This window comes from Xenopus laevis, chromosome 1S (genome assembly GCF_017654675.1).
Source record: "Xenopus laevis strain J_2021 chromosome 1S, Xenopus_laevis_v10.1, whole genome shotgun sequence".
NCBI classification, from domain to species: Eukaryota; Metazoa; Chordata; class Amphibia; order Anura; family Pipidae; genus Xenopus; species Xenopus laevis.
The window spans coordinates 103,495,443-103,510,404 of record NC_054372.1 but is presented as its reverse complement, the minus strand read 5'-3'; the positions used below and the strand labels follow the sequence as shown (position 1 = coordinate 103,510,404).

Sequence of the window (14,962 nt, the reverse complement as noted above, 5' to 3'; positions counted from 1 at the left end):
CTTATTTGGTTCTCAGTCAGTGGCAATGTCAGATCTTGTTCATGGATCTCATTGTTTTGGGTCAACACAGAGATAATGTCAACCAATGATGGCAGCAGTGGCTGCCTATGTAAAATTTACAGTTAGGGCTTTAGCACACGGGCAGATTCGGGGAGATTTAGTCGCCTGGCGACTAATCGCCTCTTCTTCGGGGCGACAATCTCCCCGAACTGCCTCCGCCTGCTAAAATGAAAAATCGCTGCGGCAATGCACTCGCGGTGCTTCGATTACTGAAGTTTCCTTGTGAGGAAACTTCCTAACTAAGATATAATTAATCCTTATTGGTAGCAAAACCAGTCTATTGGGGTCAGTGTCGGACTGGGGACAGCCGCAAGCACTCACTGCCCACTCAAGACACAACCCCCCTCTGGCTCCCCCATCCCAGTCGCAACCCCCATCTGTCGCTTACCTATTCCTTTGTGCGGCTGCGACCGGGGCCAGGGAGGAATGTCGGCATAGCGACAGAGCCAGGGAGGGAGCGGGTCTGGAGCGGCGGGCCCACCTGGTTCTTACCTGGTGCCCCGCCGGCCCAGTCCGACCCTGCTTGTGGTTATTTAATATTTACATGATTTTCTATTGGACTTAAGGTATGAAGATCCAAATTATGGAAAGGCCGTTATCCGGAAAACCCCAGTTCCTGAGCATTCTGGATAATAAGTCCCATACATGTATAGTGATTTGATTTGTCATTTTTAACTTCTTGATATATATCATTACAATAAAAGGGAAGAAAGAACACCGTTTTTGATAAAAAGTTTTATTTCCAAAGGGCGTGTCTTAGACACCCCACAAATGGAGTTTAAGAATATTACACATGGGTGGAAATTACGCGTCAGCTATTTTGGTTTCCTTGCAGTTACAATTGCATAGCCAGACACCCTTTTGTAAGGCACATTAGAATGAGTCTCCGGAAACACGAGCTTGATTCATTCTCCATACTGTGATCTGAATGAGCTGGGCAGATGCTGGAAGTATGAACATTAGTCTTGCTAGCTGCTTGGGGAAAATCAGATGCAGCTCTATAAAGATGAAAGTACCTGTCAGTCCAAGTGCTCAGGTCAGGTCAACACTGCAGCGCCTATAACTATTTTGTCACAAACGGAAAATGTTTTTCATTGCAGAGTGATAGACCATTCTTACAGCCTGTGACTCTGATTAGACTTGATGGACAGATGACTCTCAATCAGAACTGCACCCAAGTCAATGAAGAGAATAGGCTCCTGTGATTAACAGAGGACTGGCTAATCAAAACCATAGGTTGTTCTTGCCTCCATGTACCAGGTATCAAATACAATATACAATTGTTGTACAAATTCTGTACATAGTTATTCCAGGTAGCAGTATTCTTGAATTTCTTCTAATTGCTTTCTTATGAAAGATGGCTTGTGCCTTATTATCAACAGCAACAAATCTGTTTTTCTTGTGTATCTAATGTATGTTTTCTTGTACAATACAATGACCAGGTGCTCTTTATCAGAATTTGTACAAATGAATGCAAATTATGGGTTCTTCTTTCCATGTGCAAAAAGGCAGAAAAGGCTCACAGAAAGCTATAAAAAAGATAGCAGACCAATTTGCCTATTCCTAAATGATGAACTGTCTGTTCTGGCCAAAAATGACGTTTTATTTATATATTTTTATATAACTCATGTATTTATAATGACACCATCATATTGCCTCTGTACATTTAAATGAATTGCGATGCATTACATGGAAGCAATCATTCTAATTTTTAGGAAAAATTCATAGCTATCAATACCTGATACAATATAGGTGGTCCTATAAATTCAAGGTAGGTTTATTAGGATTTGCTAGATGTAAGTACCCATCATTGTCAACCAATAGCTGTTTCCAACATGATCTGTCCTTTACTATACTGGTAATTTAATTCTGTAAATATTCCAATTATGGTGGTCATTGTTGAGTATGGTGCAGGTCATGAGGTCTCTCCTGTTATATAATAAAAGTATTTGATTGTATCTGCTCTTAATAGTGTTTCCAGAAGATTTTTACCATTGTTAATTCAGAGTAAATTCGCCATCTGTCCCCATTTTGCTAGCAATGTTCAATTTGACTCTATGAAGCACCAAGGTACTGATGAAAGTACAGACCAAACAAGCTGGTTACGATCTGGCAGACGGAGACCCACCATGTTAAAAATGAAAAGAGGCCACGGAAAAACAAAGGAGAGAATAGGCCTCGTAAAGAAGTCAGAGCTCCTATAATCTGCTCCACAGCAGCTTGGACATCTTCTGCTTCTTCCTCTTCTTCTGAACTAGGTGAGTGCGATTGCACAGGGGAAGAATCTACTACTGGAGTAAAACCAGAGGGTTCTGGGTACAGTCCCCAAGAACAGTCACCTAGAAAACACAGAATGTATTTCAATACAAGTAAAGGAGTTTGTAATTACCTCAAAGCACAATGCAAAGCACATGTGGGTTTGTTGAGGATATCACAAACAAAAATATGCTCTGATGGCTTGTAAGATAGATAACCAACTTCTAGATTCTCAAATGCTCCACTACATATTTTTTCTAATATAAAAAAAACCTCTGTATAAGTAAAATAAACCAACAAATCCAGTTTGCGATATATAAAATAGGTAAGCATTCGTTCTTGGGTGGAGAGTAGCCTTGTGCATTAGATCTTTAAAAGTGAAACTAATTGAAGCACTAAAACAACAGCTATAATTTCATAAAGAATATATAATTGCTTAAAAGAATGAGCTATTATTTTCCCTGTCTTTACTACAACAGTGAAAGTACAACATTGCCTAGACATTCACACTTCTGGATCTATTCCATATTATCTGGATAGAGCCCAATTCACATCTTTGCCCACTATTTAATTTTTAGCCAGAATACAGCACACTCATTGATGAACATGAAACAGATCAGTCATGAGAAAAGGTCAATACCCCTTTGCTGTTGGGTACCTTTGATCTCACCACGCCTGGTGTGTAGTGTGGCAACATGTAGCATAAGTCAATGCATACATACTTGAATATGGTGGGCATTTTATATACTTCTACTGGCCCTGAACATATGGCAGCCTTAGGCAAGCTAGCAGTTCTCATTTCTCCAGCAGATGAGATGGGAGGGATGTACTAAGAGGTGGAGTTCAGTAACAGCTGGAGTTCTGCCTATAGTAATTATCTAAAGATACAATATTATAAAAAGATACAATGACAAGTTCTGTTTAGTATGACCGAGACGATGGGTAAAATTATTCAAATTTGCCTAACGTGACCAAATGGATAGTCCTTACAGTAGGATATACCTGGAACATAACAATACTCAAATTATTGACTTTAGCACCTTACAGTACCTATTTGTATTGCCAAGTATTCGCTGTAATGTAATATTTGCATACATACAACCCTGTAATTGCTGGCAGAATCACTCACCTAATGATTTCAGCATTAAAACGCAGTGAAAAGTGAGAATAACTGGAGCCAGGTACTAAAGAGCAACCACAGTCAAATAACAGAAGATGCGGGAAATCTGTGCAGAAAGAAAGCAATGGCAGGGTTACTTCATTATAGATATTCCTTTGAGTGGAGCACCACCGTTTTAGCTTCTTACAAGAAGAACATTTGGTTAGTATAACCATACTGGCCGAGCCTCTGCAGTAGGCTTACACTGGTGACCCACTCGTGACCCACTGGAGGAGGTGGTACAAATTTAGCGAATGATGTAGCTTACATGCCAAATGTGTATTTCATTCTTACCCTGTAGAAAGATCTGTCACATTAAAGGTGGCCATAGACGTAGAGATCCGTTCGTTTGGCGGTCACCAAAATGAGCCGATCTCTCCCCGATATGCCCACATTGAAGTGGGCAATATCGAGCTGATCTGATCGTGGGCCCTAGAGCCCAATGATCGGATCAGAATGGATATACGGGAGGTCGAATAGATGGACAGATGCGGCCGCGATCCTACGAGATTTTTTAACCTGCCCGATCAAGATATAGATCGGGGAAGCCCGTCAGATGGCCTCACACACGGGCCAATAAGAGTCACTAGCTTTTATCGGCCCGTGTATGGGGGCCTTAAGGCTGTCGGTATGATATATCTTTTTCTCTCTCCCTCTAGGATTTCAGTGCTGGGGTTTAGATGTCACTTTAAACTCTGTGGGGGTCATTCACTAACTGTAGGCAAAAGCTTCATTTAATCTAATTTTTAAAAAAAAAAAAAAAAAAAAGCAAATCTTCGGGTGGTGTGTTGGTTATGGGTTACTAGACTTGAGTGAATTAGCCCACTGTTAGTAAATGAGCCACACAGTTTGTTTCAGAAAGATGGTCAGTTGCGTACAAGGCAATTTATAGTGTCTTGATAGCAAAACTAGTGGTAGCCATACTACCTACAGAGCACTGTAGGTAGTATGAGAAAAGTACTCTAACTTCCCACTTGCTAAGATGTGCCATAGGAGCAATTCACATTCAGTACAAAGGAAAGCAGATGCCAGCAAATTCAGGTGTTTTGTTTACAGTGCTTCTCCCTAAGATTACTCCTTCAATCAAATTCTCTCTGATGTTGCATGGTTAGACATTCAGTGTGTGGGGATGCACATTTGTATTTATCCATCTGTAGGCCCTCTAACATTAGCCTCACCTTGCGCTGTATCTCAAGCATGGAAAAGTGCCCCGCTTCTCGCTTCATTTGTTCCACCCAGCGGTCAGCAAGGCACAAGTACGCCTGCAAATGGAAGCGGGTCAAGCAGAAGTGTAGAAGGCAGAGAACCACAATTATCCAAAGACGGAAGGTATTGTAGGCAGAGTTAGACATCCTAAATGAAAAAGGCATAGGAGGAAATGAGAAATATGAGAACATTTACATTATAGTCCTGCCAGCTGTGCAATGACATGAAACGCTTACAGAAAATAATATAAGCCTGGGAGTTCTATTTCTGTGCAATCGATATAGCGGTGCTGCCCAACTGGAGGCCTGTAGGCTGGGAGTGAGGCTGCAAGCCATTTTATGGAGCCACGGAGCCTTTCACCTGAATTCATAGATTTCCCCAATAGATTTCCAATGGTGTAACTAGAAAACTAGAACGACCCTGCAACTGTGAGAGTCCTGAGGGAAAGGAAGTACTGGTGATGACTGCTCAACACCCACTTAACTCTCCTGCCTGCTTTAGCACCCACCCAACTACCTCTTGAATTAAAGGTACATCAACTAGAATAGAGGGTACATCTACTGTAGTCTAAAGCAATGCATAAGTGGTAGTATTTAATAACTTATTTTGGGGGCCATGGCAACACCTAGGAACCTACTCACTGCAAGCAAGCAGACAGGCAAACCAACAGAGAACCAAGGACTTGAAGTGTAGATGGCCAGATGGGAACAAAGTAAAAAGTAGACTGTACAGTCTATATACAGATCAAAGGTCAAGTGGCTTGTTTCTAAATACAGTGGAACCTCAATTTTACATCCCCTGATTTTAAGTTTTCCCTCATTTTACATTGTTGTTTTGTGGTCCCACCTATTTATTATATATAATACATTTCCCTGATTTTACATTTTCCTGGATTTGACACCATTTTTTTCTGGTCCCCTGAAAAACGTCAAATGGAGGTTCCACTGTATGTAGGTAGGTAGACAGAATGGTGCAGAAGTGGCTGTAGTGAAAAGCGAAGAAATACTAGCCTGTGCCAAGTACTAGACAGGAGGAGGGATTATAGAGGAAATCAGTGACAAATTCTCAGTGTACATGAAGCCTGCTCACAGGCACCAAGGTGTGCACATACTGTACATATAAAGACCTGCTGGCACAAAAACCCTGCTTGTTCCAGAAAAGCACTGGGAACTGGTTGCACACTGACAGAGACATGCACATATCAGGTTGGACAATTGCCAGCACATCACTTTTTAAATCTTTTCTTGCTATTTAGTCAATATTGTACTCTTTGAATTGCCACTACTGAAAGGTGCAAGACAGAATCAGAAACAAAGTTAACCAATAATATTTGTTCTGACCTACTTCTCTTTTTAGCAATGTATCAACAATGTATTACCCAGAAGTCTATGCAGATTGGGGATGCCCGGGGAAATATTTTACCAGATACATGCAATTTTCAGATTTCTAAACATAATTGACAGAAAGTAGGATTATGGGCATTTGTTGGTGATGAGATATGACTGTAGGTAGGACCAGCTGCCTATATTATCACTGGCTCAGCAGACATAATACCTCAACATTGTAGAAGGAACAAAACTTTACAAGCAGAAACAATGTCTCCTGAATTGCAAACATTTTGTGGGTCAGAAACTGAATTCACTTTTCAGAACTCAGGTAGCACATACTCTTCTGAAATGTAATAAACTGTCATTGAAATAAGCTGGAAATGTTTTGCACATTCTGTTGTAGGTGCTCCACCGACACCAGTCTGACCCTATATACCCTGTTAGTTGATGCTTTCTGTTTTCCACAACAACTTCCAGCAAGTGCTTTTTTTCAGCCCTGTATGAACTGACAAACTCCTGCAGGGCAAGTTTAAATTGGGAATTATTTTCTCAAGGCCACAGCTAGAATGCAACCTCTGCTAAGATGTTTTACACTGCCACATGGCTGTTTGCTTGGAACAGATGTACCAACAAACCACTTTCCAACAGCTGATTGCTGACTAAAAATAAGGACTCATAAACAATACAGCTGTTGCTAGAAGAGCTTCAGTTTATGTAGCTGCAGGGAGCCGATTTCTATTAGCAGATGCACCAACAAGCAACCTTAACTAAAATCGTTTCATCAGTTTTACTCAATACTTGATTACAGGAAGTTTAACACTGCTATAAAACATTTATAATGTAAAGTTAGGTCCATAGATCTTTGAACAGAGACAACTTTTTTCTAATTTTGGTTCTGTACATTACCACAATGAATTTTAAATGAAACAACTCAGATGCAGTTGAACTGCAGACTTTCATCTTTAATTCAGTGGGTTGAACAAAAAGATAAATAAAAATGTGAGGAACTAAAGCCTCATTTCAGGGGCTCAAAGGCAATTGGACAATTGACTCAAAGGCTATTTCATGGGCAGGTGTGGGCAATTCCTTCATTATATCATTATCAATGAAGCGGATAAAAAGCCCTGGAGTTGATTTGAGGGGGGGGGTGCTTGTATGTGGAAGATTTTGCTGTGAACAGACAACATGGATCAAAGGAGCTCTCCATGCAGGTGAAACAAGCCATCCTTAAGCTCCAAAAACAGAAAAAACCCATCCAAGAAATTGCTACAATATTAGGAGTGTCAAAATCTACAGTTTGGTACATCCTGAGAAAGAAAGAGAACACCGGTGAACTCCGCAACGCAAAAAGACCTGGACGTCCACGGAAGACAACAGTGGTGGATGATCACAAAATCATTTCCATGGTGAAGAGAAACCCCTTCACAACAGCCAAACAAGTGAACAACACTCTCCAGGAGGTAGGTGTATTGATATCCAAGTCTACCATAAAGAGAAGACTGCGTGAAAGTAAATACAGAGTAAATATAAGTAAATACACTGCAAGGTGCAAGCCACTCATAAGTATCAAGAATTGGACTTTGCTAAAAAAAAAAACAAAAACAGCACAGTTCTGGAAAAACATTCTTTGGACACATGAAACCAAGATCAACCTCTACCAGAATGATGGCAAGAAAAAAGTATGGAGAAGGTGTGGTACAGCTCATGATCCAAAGCATACCACATCATATATAAAACATGGAGGAGGCAGTGTGATGGCTTGGACGTGCATGGCTGCCAGTGGCACTGGGACACTAGTGTTTATCCATGATGTGACACAGGACAGAAGCATCTGAATGAATTCTGAGGTGTTCAGAGACTCTGTCTGCTCAAATCCAGCTAAATGCAGACAAATTGATTGGGAGTGTTTCATAATACAGATGGACAATGACCCAAAACATACAGCCAAAGCAACCCAGGAGTTTATTAAAGCAAAGAAGTGGAATATTCTTGAATGGCCAAGTCAGTCACCTGATCTGAACCCAATTGAGCATGCATTTCACTTGTTGAAGACAAGAAAACTTCGGACAGAAAGGCCCACAAACAAACAGCAACTGAAAGCCACTGCAGTAAAGGCCTGGCAGAGCATTAAAAAGGAGGAAACCCAGAATCTGGTGATGTCCATGAGTTCAAGACTTCAGGCTGTCATTGCCAGCAAAGGGTTTTCAACCAAGTATTAGAAATTAATATTTTATTTTCAGTTTTTTAATTAGTCCAATTACCTTTGAGCCCCTGAAATGACGGGATTGTGTTATAAAAAGGCTTTAGTTCCGCACATTTTTATGGAATCTTTTTGTTCAACCCACTGAATTAAAGCTGAAAGTCTGCAGTTCAACTTTTTTTGCTGTAAATCTGAAGATATAGCAGCCCCAGAGATTTTTAAAATGGCTCACAGAATCTGCTATGACCATGCACAATCCCATAAGAGATTATACACAAGTTCCTGCTCTATTGGAGCTGATTTAAGATGCTGATCCAGACCCTTAAAATTGAGTCAGCAGCTTCTCTGGCTAAAAAGCGATTATATATCTGTTAGGCAAATTAACACAATCATGAGATAATAACCACATCAGTGCTTTTAAGCTGTCCTCTGCTGAGGCCTCTATTAAGATCTGAAGATTAGCCTGAGGGCCAAATGATTTGATCAGCCCAATTTAGCCATCCATATAGGCCAAATCCAAACATACGCTCCTTTGCCTATCTGCTAGTTCCACCAAACAAGCAGACTTATAGCCAAAAAAGATTTACCATTATGTCAAAACATGGGCAAATATCTGTGTGTTCCACGATTCAGTTACAGAACTAGAGTCAAAAGGACTGTAATTGACACTTACAGCTCTATAGAGTCTTTTCCCATTGGTGCGATTAGCAGGAAGTCTCTGGTGATTGGACGGATCCATAGCACCACTACAATAACAGGTGGCAGAAAACTCATGTGAAGCAGGAGCCTGCAGGGAAAAAGCAATGTGCAGTTTAACTGAATGTGAAAAAAAAATTGTAACATGTATGTTTTGTAACAGTGTGCTTTGTTACACATGCTAAACTTTTTACAGTCCAAGCATACTTTTTTTTAATTGAAGTTAGTTTGAATCTCTGCTGGTAAAACCTTTAAATAACATAATCATACCAAAGGGCCTTTCTTATGCTTGTTAGATTATGCAACAAAACATACTGTGAGCCATCAAGGCTGTTAAAAGTTACAGTGATAAAACATTGAGATACAATGATAAAAACAATATATATGATATTAACACTCTTTTAATAGGACATGGTCACAAAATGTTAATCCGTAAGGTAGCTAGTATCTTAAAATATATGGTATTTTGGTTCTGAAAGAAAGAAAAAAAGCAGAGCATACAGCATTGCAGGAAACAGACATTAAAAAAAAGAACATGAATATGCAAGAATTGAGCCAGTGTGAAAGCTGTAATTTACATTTTCCAATGCCAGGCCAAAAGCTAAATGGGCACCACCTTCCCTTGCTCTCCCACTAGTTGGTGAAGACTGCTGATGCGCTGATATTCAGTGTTATAGAAGGGCTGGAACTTTAGCGAACCAGGCAGAAAAGCTATTTGCCTAGAGCACCCCCTCACCGTTGCACTCTTGGTATGTACCTCTACTGCCTACCCCTAGTTCCAGCCCCACCATTTTTTCTCCTTATGAGACATTTAGGAGTATAGAACTTGCTGTGCACAGACAGATCACTTGTACCAGGTTCAAGCTACATCCTGCACCTTGTGCCAAACTAAAAATTGGATGTAGAGCACAGTTCACACAGGCATCAGGGAAACATAAGCTGCCATTAAGTTCAGCTTCCCCAACTTGCACATTCAGACTGACACTCAAGCTAGGGAAGTTCCAGAGGATGCCCATGTGCCACCTCTAAGGTACACAGTGCTACTGAACACAAGCAGAACTGCAAACAAATTGAGGTGCAACTCTTCACACGTAAAGCACCAAATTTGAGCAAAAAAAACAAGGAAATGTGCATTTGTTTTTCATGCTTTAAACCTTGCCTCGTGTTGTCATGAGCCCATTAACAATACATTAACAGATTACCAGCAACAATTATGAAAAAAAATGCAACTGCTGGTGTAAGCCCGAATGAACGAAAACAGCTAGTCCATTTATACAAATGTCTGTAGGTGTTCTTACTGGAGCATTGGCCTGTCAGCTGCCATTTTTAAAGCATCCAAGTGCGTCTGAAATGAACCAGGAAATGTGAGGAAGCCACCAAGGAAAGAACAGAGGGCTACCAATGCAATCTTAAAAGCAAGTTTCACGAAAGGGCATACTATAAAGAAAACAAATACAATACATTAGCAATTCAGCATACAATTTTTGATCTTGTTTTAGTTCCTGAATATGTTGCCATCTTTATTTTCACTTACTCATAAGTTAATTAAAGTGATGAGTACTTACTTATATATTTTACTTGACATTTGCAATTATAATAACAAGTCTGCAACTCTTACTCTAGTATTGGTAAAACTTTCACAGTGTTTAAAAGTTTGGAATATCAAAACATGTAATTTCATATCTGATTAAAGGAAAACTATACCCCCAAAATGAATACTTAAGCAACAGATAGTTTATATCAAATTGAATGACATATTAAAGAATCTTACCAAACTGGAATATATATTTACATAAATATTGCCCTTTTACATCTCTTGCCTTGAACCACCATTTCGTGACTCTATCTGTGCTGCCTCAGAGATCACCTGACCAGAAATACTACAACACTAACTGTAACAGGAAGAAGTGAGGAAGCAAAAGGCAGAACTCTGTCTCTGTTAATTGGCTCATGTGACCTTACATGTGGTTTTTATGTGTGCACAGTGAATCGTACGATCTCAGGGGGCGGCCCTTATTTTTTAAAATGGCAATTTTCTATTTATGATTACCCAATGGCACATAATACTAAAAAAGTATATTATTATGATAATGGTTCATTTACATGAAGCAAGGTTTTACACGTGAGCTATTTTACTCAGTATCTTTTAATAGAGACCTACATTGTTTGGGGGGTATAGTTTTCCTTTAAAATAAAAGAATATACAGTATTAAAAAAATCAAAGCTTCACAGAGGCCTCTTTAGTTAAAGACCTTCTCTGAGCTGTTGGCCATGCAGCAATCTTTGATTTAGGTAGTCGCAGGAGTGTGGACATCAAAACCTTTAAAATGATGCAAAAAAATGTACGTGTTTCATTGTTTCTGAGGGCTCACAGTCCCTTTTAAAAGTAGACAATTAGTGCTGAATGTGACCAAAATAGGTAACTGATGGAAATTTCAGACTTACGACCACTGCCAGCCTTGCTGAGACAGAAAGATTTCTAGATTGTGACAGACACTGGCCAAGCCTAAAAAAACATAAAGACAAAAGAAAATGAATTATACACTTATAACAAGAGAAGGGCAGGAAATGCAAGACATTTCTAAAAGCATGTCTTCACCTGCTGGGGTTTGATTCACAGCAACAGGCTTTATGCCCATTATGTAAATCAGTGTCAGCAGTTGCAAGGATTGTTTATTTTTGATCACTGCTTCTACAGACCTAACAAATGATGGTTCTCAAACATGAGAATGTTCGAAGCTAGGTTACTGGTGATCACACTTCAAGGCTTACATCCGAGACAAGAAGCATAAACTTTACCTGGTTCCAGCCCAAACTCCAGAAATCAGAAGAATAAAAAGGGCAAATGTCAAGCAGACAGACCGTTCGCCCCCCTCCTCAGATCGGAAGTAATGTTTCATCACAGTATAAAGGACCTTGCTAAAGTCTTTTAATTAAGGAGAATAAGGTTCAGAAAAGTTTAAATTCCTGCTTTACGCACGGAGATATTATAAATGCAGTAACTACTTCCACAATTAAGGGATAACATTGTTGTTGAATGCAAGGATACATGGAGAAAATGATGGACATCAGGCACCATAGGACTCCAATGTTGATTTCATTTTGGGCATCCGCAACACAATAATAGGCTTCGGTGAACAAGTAGATGATTGTTGAGTACAAAGCAAAATCTATAAACCACTGGTACTCCAGGAAATACCGAAGCACTACAAACAAAGCAGAATGAGCACCTTAGTTTACATTGAATTCCATAATTTGCTATCGGAAAATAAACGCAAGCTTACCAAGGGTGTCAATGGTGCTGATTGGTTGTGTATCCAATCGTAGGTCTATATCCTTGGGGACTGTTAGTGGTTTCTCATCTGTCACAACAAAGATTTGCCAAACACAACAGGCTAGTGTAGCGGGGATCTCAGTGACTACTGTCATGTCTGATGAAGGGGCACGCCCCCGAAACGTTACATCACTTGACGAAATAAACGTGCAGGGGAGATCCCCGCTACACTAGCCTGTTGTGTTTGGCAAATCTTTGTTGCAGATATTGTTGGGAGAGGCGCCGACCCCTCCAGCCAGCACTGGGCAACTATCATCAGGAGAGACCCAGGGGAAATTAGGTAATTTGTTTTGCTTCTCATCTGTCACACCATTTGTCCTCCTATAGAACTCATACACCTCACTACTACACCAGGCAAAACTTCAATATATGTGTTTGGGTGTATCAATATCCCACTCACCTTTCTCTCTTGGCTTTAGGTTTTTGTTTCCCTGCTAAAGCACAAAGTTCCTGTTCAGTTGGATGTCTGTAACGAAACAAACTAGAATATAAATCAAAGACATAATTTTATTATTTCAGTGATAATTGTACATGGGAAAAATTAAAGAAACCGATATCCTACCCTAAACAAAATGAGAGAACAAGATGATGTGACATCAAACTACTAATGGGCATGCACAAATAATAGATCTCACATAAATGTACTGGAGATTCAGTAGTCACTGAGTTACACAGTAAAGTTTAACAGAAAATGAACCTGTAATGTAAACCATAATTCAATAGGTTATAAACATCTTTAGGTTATGCACTTTTTCTGGCCAAACCTGCCTTTTAGCTGTAGACTATAACTAGAATACAGAACTATTCCCTTTTAGTCTCATATAATTCCAGTCCTCGACAGTTAATAAGTAGTTTTTAGGCTGTGTGGATCCTGCAGTAATAATCTGAAGAGCAAGGAAAGCTGCACAACAGTGAATACACTAATAACGAAATTTGTTCTGTATTTGGTACACAAAAATATTTTTTTGGCACTTATTCAAAACCCACACATTTTAAGTCCATCGTTTTTAAATACAATACTTGAAAGAAAATAAATGGAACACCGTACTACAATTATTTACACGTACCTGCCATTACAAAGCAACCATCTGTCAAAGGAGTAGTGAGAAGACACTCGTTGCATGATACATGCTACTAACAATGTGACCACCAGCTGCACTCCCATAATAGCCTGTGAGGGGACAAGGAACAATCAGAAATTTGGAATGTATTTATTTGTTATGCTAGAAAATATCTGTAAATGTTTGCATCCAGTAGGCCTTGAAGCGGTAACTAGACTCCAGTGCAATTTCCTCCAGCGACACTCTCCCAAAACAGATAGAACTGTGCACATAAATACTATACTAGCAACACGCTTATTCAAGATAAATACCATAGCAACTAGAAAAGAACTCTGGTTATAAATTGGCACACATTTCCAAAAAGATATTCAGTGTGGAAAGCATACTTCCCATGAGACCACAATGTGTTTAGGGAGTGTGTGTGTATATATATATATATATATATATATATATATATATATATATATATATATATATATATATATATATATATATATATATTATTGTATTATATGCAAGCATGTATAGCAGTGTTCTCAAGCTTTAACCTGCCTTTATGACCCAAAAATTGGTTTAGAATGAATTATGCAATTTATTTGAATTACTATTGTGGGAACACACACGTTTTTGGGGTCCTACCTCTTGCTTCCCCCCCCCCCCCTTTCATTGCACACAAAGACTAGGTTGGCAACCTAAATGTTCTTATGGTTAACCCATGAAATATTGGAGAAGTGGAAGTTTTCATTGGGGCTGAAATGAGCTTGTTAATTGTCTCACTGCAAAGCTAATGGCATTGCCTTTTCTTTTTTCCCTTCACAATTCACAAGTTAGTACATTTAGAAATTGTTGTGCATAGAAAAGATTTTTACCTCTAATGCTGGGTATGCAGACACCCACAATTTTGTTACTACTTTATGTTCAGCTCTTACTCACCATGATTACTGTCAAACTCAGTCCAGCTCTGAAAGAGTGAATTAAATCTCCCCAGCCATGTGATTCCTACTGAACTGCTGCAGGAAGGACACTGCGCTGTCCCTTTAAGGCAGTCAATAGCAGCTCCTATACTTCGACTAATCGAAGTGCAGCGTTTAGTTGATTGACAAGGCTACAGCCAATGATCTGGTACGCTTTGACAAGCCAAGGAGGAGGTTTTTTTATTTACATTTCCGTGCATCCGGGTTATACAAGATGCTTGATGGGGAATGTAGTTCTTTGTCAGGGCACTATGAGCCCACCTGTGTCTAAAGCTGACTTTGCTATTGGCGGGCGTCACTTGACATTTTTAGTGACTGGTCTATTAAATAGAAGCACTGTAACGGTAACCCTAGATATAAGGTACAGAAATGGTGACATAAGCCACATCATTCATACAGGAGCTCGATAACAAGACTTGGTTTTTAAAATATTCAGTATCCTGCTGCTGGAAGAGCTCAAAAACACGAACCTCATGGGAAAACAAAATAAAAATAATTAGTGTTCTTAAAAACCCCACACGGGGAACTCGTTTATAAACGCTGGGCAAATGTACCCGTGCGCAGTAACCAATAGCAACCAATCAGCTTGAACATTTGATTGGTTGCCATGGGTTACTGCTCAGGAGCAGATTTTGTGTTTATAAATGAGCCACAGTGACAAAACACTTTTAAACAGTGTCAAACTAGG

The 14,962-nt window shown here is 39.6% G+C and overlaps 1 pseudogene; it reads right to left on the bottom strand.

The window, feature by feature from the left end:
* Positions 1-744: 744 nt before the first annotated feature.
* Positions 745-14,566, bottom strand: LOC108703678 (annotated as a pseudogene).
* Between the last annotated feature and the right edge of the window lie 396 nt (positions 14,567-14,962).